This window comes from Salmo salar, chromosome ssa21 (assembly GCF_905237065.1).
Source record: "Salmo salar chromosome ssa21, Ssal_v3.1, whole genome shotgun sequence".
Classification (NCBI taxonomy): Eukaryota; Metazoa; Chordata; class Actinopteri; order Salmoniformes; family Salmonidae; genus Salmo; species Salmo salar.
In genome coordinates, this window is record NC_059462.1 from 25,513,883 (window position 1) to 25,519,713 (window position 5,831).

Here is a 5,831-nt window from a genome sequence, read left to right on the forward strand (position 1 = left end):
TATTTATATCAAAAACCAGCTTTTTACATTAGCATGTGACGTTCAGAACTAGCATACCCCCCGCAAACCTCCGGTGAATTTACTAAATTACTCACGATAAACGTTCACAAAAAACATAACTATTTTAAGAATTATAGATACAGAATGGCTGATGGCTGTGCAATCGAGGTGTCCGATTTTAAAATATTTTGCAATATTCTGCAATATTCTGAGCAGATAGCCCAGCCATCACGGCTAGCTATTTAGACACCCACCAAGTTTAGCCCTGACCAAACTCCGATTTACTATTACAAAAGTTTGATTACCTTTGGTGTTCTTCGTCAGAATGCACTCCCAGGACTGCTACTTCAATAACAAATGTTGGTTTGGTTCAAAATAATCCATTGTTATATCCAAATAGCGGCGTTTTGTTCGTGCGTTCAAGACACTATCCGAAGTGTAAATAAGGGTCACGAGCATGGCGCATTTCGTGACAAAAGATTTCTAAATATTCCATTACCGTACTTCGAAGCATGTCAACCGCTGTTTAAAATCAATTTTTATGCCATTTTTCTCGTAAAAAAGCGATAATATTCCGACCGGGAATCTGCGTTTAGGTAAAAAGACGAAAGAAAATAAAGCATGGAGTCGACTCGTACACGTGCCTAAGCCCATTGTCCTCTGATCGGCCACTTGCCAAAAGCGCAAATGTGTTTCAGCCTGGGGCTGCCTCGATATCATTCAGGTTTTTCCCGGGCTCTGAGAGCCTATGGGAGCCGTAGGAAGTGTCACGTTACAGCAAAGATCCTCAGTCTTCAATAAACAGAGACAAGAAGAACAAGATCTTGTCAGAGAGGGCACTTCCTGTAAGGAATCTTCTCAGGTTTTTGCCTGCCATATGAGTTCTGTTATACTCACAGACACCATTCAAACAGTTTTAGAAACTTTAGGGTGTTTTCTATCCAAAGCCAATAATTATATGCATATTCTAGTTACTGGGCAGGAGTAGTAACCAGATTAAATCGGGTACGTTTTTTATCCGTCCGTGTCAATACTGCCCCCTACCCCCAACAGGTTAATTATTAAAAGGTCTGTACTAAAGATTTACAATTAAAGAAAGTGTATTAATGCTATATCTCACCCCTTAACGAACGGGAATCTGTAATTTCTCTCTCGCCCCGGTCTGTCGCGGAGAAATGCAATGTCTTATTTTATACGAATAGTCTTTCCTACAACAACATGTCTTTCCTACATTACATGTGCCAGGTAATGGTGGCTTACCTGCTATACAAACATTGTTTATACATAAAAAACATTATTGCCTGTTTCAATATTGCGCAGTAAAAATGTTTAAGTAATTATTGCATGTTTAAAAAGGTCTGTACTAAATATTATGAATTAAATAAATGGTTTTAAAGCTGTATCTCACCTTTAACGAAGGGGCTCTCCATTTTTGAGCCATCCACAAGCCTGTCCCGGAGACAAAAGGATTCCTGAAAGACGTGTGCGTGCGCGGGGTGTGTGTGTGCATGTGTGGGAGTGTAGGTGTGTGTGTTTCAAAACAAAAAAGGGGGTGGGGGGTGTGTCTCTGCATGGGTGGCTTTTGAAACCAGAAAAAGTGTGTGTGAGTTTGTTTAGGATTGTGTGCGTCTCTTCAATGGGGCTTGGGCACTTTCGATTTTATTACCGCACAAGCCTTTCAAATGCGTATTTATCTCACCCCCAAGGACGTGGGGGCTAAAAAGTCAAAAAAGCCCAGGCAGAATATAGCATGTCTAGACAACCTCCTACAGTTTAAAACATTTGTTATTTCTAATCAGCGCATATACTAACGGTCCCCCACCCCGGGATATAAATTTACAACGGACACCCCCAAGTGGTGCTATGAAGCATAAATGCAATACCGGCAGACAGAATATGTCGAGACACCCGCCTGTGGTTTTTGGGTCTCTAGACATTCGGGGTTACTTTATATGACCATTTTTGCATACAGGATGTCGCCCGAAAAAACGGAAACCCCGCTCTGTAAACTCATTACAGAATATTTCTCGTTAGAGACACGACCTCGGAGCGAGGCTAGGGAAACAGATACTAGCCATTCTGTACGACAGACTAAAGCGCAACTCCAGACATCAGGCCAACAGCCCCGAAGAGTTATCAGCCCAGAACAGCTAAAACATCATCTGTGAATCCGTCCTAATGGAGCTTTCTGAAGGTGAGTTAGTGAAAATAATATATTAGATTTGGAGAGGTATTTTCAGGGAATTGTAAGGATATTAAAATTTTATATCGATATTCTAAAACGGGTGGACAACGATTTTTTTTGATAATATGTCAAATGCACATATTCTTATATTTTAAAAATGTGTATATGTATATAATGTGTATAAATACCTGTTAGTATTAGTTTAACGTTTGCAGGATCTCAGTCCTTTACACAGCTGCTCCGGGGAATAGATGATTGGGAACAGCCTTCGTTAGAGTGGGTTTCAGTGGAGCAAAACGCGTGCAGCCAGTCCCCATCACACTATTGTCGACGTAAGGCCAATAATAAAATCCATAAGAATGTTTACACATTAAAAACAAAAAAGTGTGAACCCTATATTAAAAGCTATTTTTGTGTTTACAGCTGACAGACAAACAAAAAAGGATCACGGATGCTTCAAGTACTCTGAATGATGACATAGATGCTATTCTCCCGTTCTGTACGAACGGCTTTACCCTAACTCCCCCAGGAACCAAGCTCCATATTTCAGACCCAAACAAGTAACGCACAACTTGTGCGCAAGTGCCTTGCGCAGAATCACCCCGGCCCGAAAAGTTACTGCTTCAAGAAACGGCGCTACATGGACAAGGTATGAAGCCATATATGTTATTAGTAATACATATTTTATTATAATTGAATATGATTGAATATGTTATGAATATGTTATGTTATGAATATGTTAAAACAATGACAAATAATGTTTTTTCAGACTCCATCGAGACATTCCTGGCAGAATCTGGAAGGCCTGGTGAAAAAAGTCTAGAGCCCACGGTTTCCGCGATTCGTCAGAACAGCCCGCGTCAAAAAAGCTGAGGTAATTTAATTATGTATTGTTAATATATAGTATTATGTCTGAAATGTATTTGACATTTTTTTACCTAAGATATTTCAATGTTAAATAATCTATTTTTTGTATATATTATTTTCTTTCAGACTCCTCCCAGGCGTATAACGGCACAGAAGACCATACACCCCGAGAGCACGCGGAGGATTTCGGTGCGCCGGACATTCCCAATAAAACAACGAAACCGGATGATTTCACCGTTTTAAATGACATTCCCGAGGTAGACAACTTGCTCCTCTGCGAATTGGCCAACCTTCTTGATTCCTCCAATTCTTATGTAGAAACACCCAAACCTGAAATAGAACAAGCTAGGTTTATTACTGCCTTTTCCAGGGCTCTAAAATCCAGAAATGTCTTGCTACACAAACGAATGGTGGATTTACTTGAGCGGCAGTACTGTCAGGATCTATCCTTCTGGCGTAGAACAATGTCCCGCGTGTAAACTTGGAATCAATCACACGCTTGGTCGAGGGGTTCATAAACGATCGGAATAGTGACTTTGAGATTTTGAGCTCCTACAAAAAAACATTGTTAGGGATAAAAAGGGCTTCCATCTCAGGAATGCACCACTTACTAAAAGATTCAGGGTAGTCTATGACAAGAGACTGCTTTTACCTAACGGGACCACATTGCCCTTTGGCTACTGAGTTATGCTACAAGCCCCAGTGTGTCTTAAAGCTTAAGATATAATGGCTGCTGTAGAAGGTTTTGACCCCCGGTTGCAACTACCATTTTCGGCCTTTATCGCAGGCCCCTCCAACAGTGGTAAGACTTGTTTTGTAAAAAGGAGTTTAGAGAATTCTGAATCTCAGAAGCCTGACAATATTGTGTGGTGTTATTTGTGTTATCAGCCTTTGTATGATGAACTGATGAAGAAAATAAAAATCAAGTTTGTTGAAGGAATACCTGAATCCATGTCTGATGATGAACTTTTACCTCCTCATAAAAACAATCTGCTGGTTTTGGACGATATGCTATTTGCAGGTAGCGAACACCCTGAAATTGCAAGAGCTTTTACCCAATATACTCATCATAGAAACCTGTCCGTGCTTTACTTGGTGCAGAATGTGTTTCACCAAGGTAAAAATAGCCGTACCATTAGTTTGAATGCCAATTACATGGTTTTGTTCAAAAACCCTAGAGACAAACTACAAATTAACACTCTAGCTCAGCAGATGTACCCTGCAAGGAAATCCTACTTTATGGAGAGCTATGAAGACGCTACCAAAGCGCCATTTTCTTATTTAATTGTGGATTTAAAAGCAAATACTCCAGAACACCTGAGGCTCCGAACCGGCCTGTTCCCGTGGGAGTGGCCAGCTGCGTACATTCCTAAAAAGTAACCGCTATGTCTCTGCGTTTAAAAAGAAACCTGCCCCTCTTGAGAAGCCTAGTTGGGGCTACAGCTAAAGAACGGAAGGCCATCTTGGGTCACTGTTCTTCAGATCTCATATTATCCCTATGTGAGATTGCTTTGAATCTTCTCAAAGGGCGCATTCCACTCAATGAAAAAAATTTAAGAGACAAAAGGCCGCGATCAAACTCTTTGCCAATAAAAGATTCCTCACCGTTCTCATGATCATTGCAACTCCACGAGGTGAGATCTTGCATGGAGCCCCAGGCCGAGGGATATTGACAGTTCTTTTGTGTTTCTTCCATTTGCGAATAATCGCACCAAATGTTGTCACCTTCTCACCAAGCTGCTTGGCGATGGTCTTGCAGCCCATTCCTGCCTTGTGTAGGTCTACAATCTTGTCCCTGACATCCTTGGAGAACTCTTTGGTCTTGGCCATGGTGGAGAGTTTGGAATCTGATTGATTGATTGCTTCTGTGGACAGGTGTCTTTTTTACAGGTAACAAGCTGCGGTTAGGAGCACTACCTTTTAGAGTGTTCCTCTAAGCTCAGCTCGTTACCTGTATTAAAGACACCTGGGAGCCAGAAATCTTTCTGATTTAGAGGGGGTCAAATATTTATTTCCCTCATTAAAATGCAAATCAATTTATAACATTTCTGGCATGAGTTTTTCTGGATATTTTTGTTGTTATTCTGTCTCTCACTGTTCAAATAAACCTACCATTAAAATTATAGACTGATCCTTTCTTTGTCAGTGGGCAAACGTACAAAATCAGCAGGGGATCAAATACTTTTTTCCCCCACTGTATATATCGCAATAACCAGAGTTCGAATTATACAACCAATTTTGCAAAGCCTATAGAGTTATCCGAGGCGTCGGAAGTAGGTCTCACCGAGATTACATACCCGCAGAGTTGGTATAATATCAAGGATAAGGACCTGTATTTTTAATGCAAAAGGATATCGGAACCTGCGAAACTTAGAAAGATTAAAAAAGGGTTCTATAGAACCGTCGACAGGATCGTCTCAGAGTTGAACGAACTCCTAACCCAGAACAATACGGAAATACTCTTGAGCTACAACCCTATTCATAAACGTGTACAAATCTCAGGGGCTGCGGATAGGGGTTTAAAGACCACAGGTAATTTAGCCTACATGTCGGGGCTGGTTCCCAATAAATGGACGTATGTAAAAGATAAATTAGCCCCATTCCCTGCGGATATACATGCAGGGTTTTACAACATATTTGTGTATACAGACATCATATCATATCAGAGGGTAGGAGACAGTTGTGTGCCCCTCCTGAGAACAGTTCATATAGAGGGAAAGGATGGAGGGATAGTTACTGTCACCTACGACAAGCCACACTACGTACCTGTAAGCAAGAA

General features: G+C 40.9%; 2 long non-coding RNA genes across 2 annotated transcripts; both read left to right on the plus strand.

Moving 5' to 3' along the window:
* Positions 1-1,895: 1,895 nt before the first annotated feature.
* Positions 1,896-2,828, plus strand: LOC106581997 (uncharacterized). The gene is made up of 3 exons (XR_001323221.2): positions 1,896-2,194; positions 2,409-2,517; positions 2,609-2,828. It is a non-coding gene; the product is annotated as an uncharacterized lncRNA (long non-coding RNA).
* Positions 2,829-2,952: 124 nt separating this feature from the next.
* On the plus strand, positions 2,953-3,992 carry LOC123729602 (uncharacterized). Its single transcript, XR_006761252.1, has 2 exons — positions 2,953-3,059; positions 3,179-3,992. It is a non-coding gene; the product is annotated as an uncharacterized lncRNA (long non-coding RNA).
* The last annotated feature ends 1,839 nt before the right edge of the window (positions 3,993-5,831 follow it).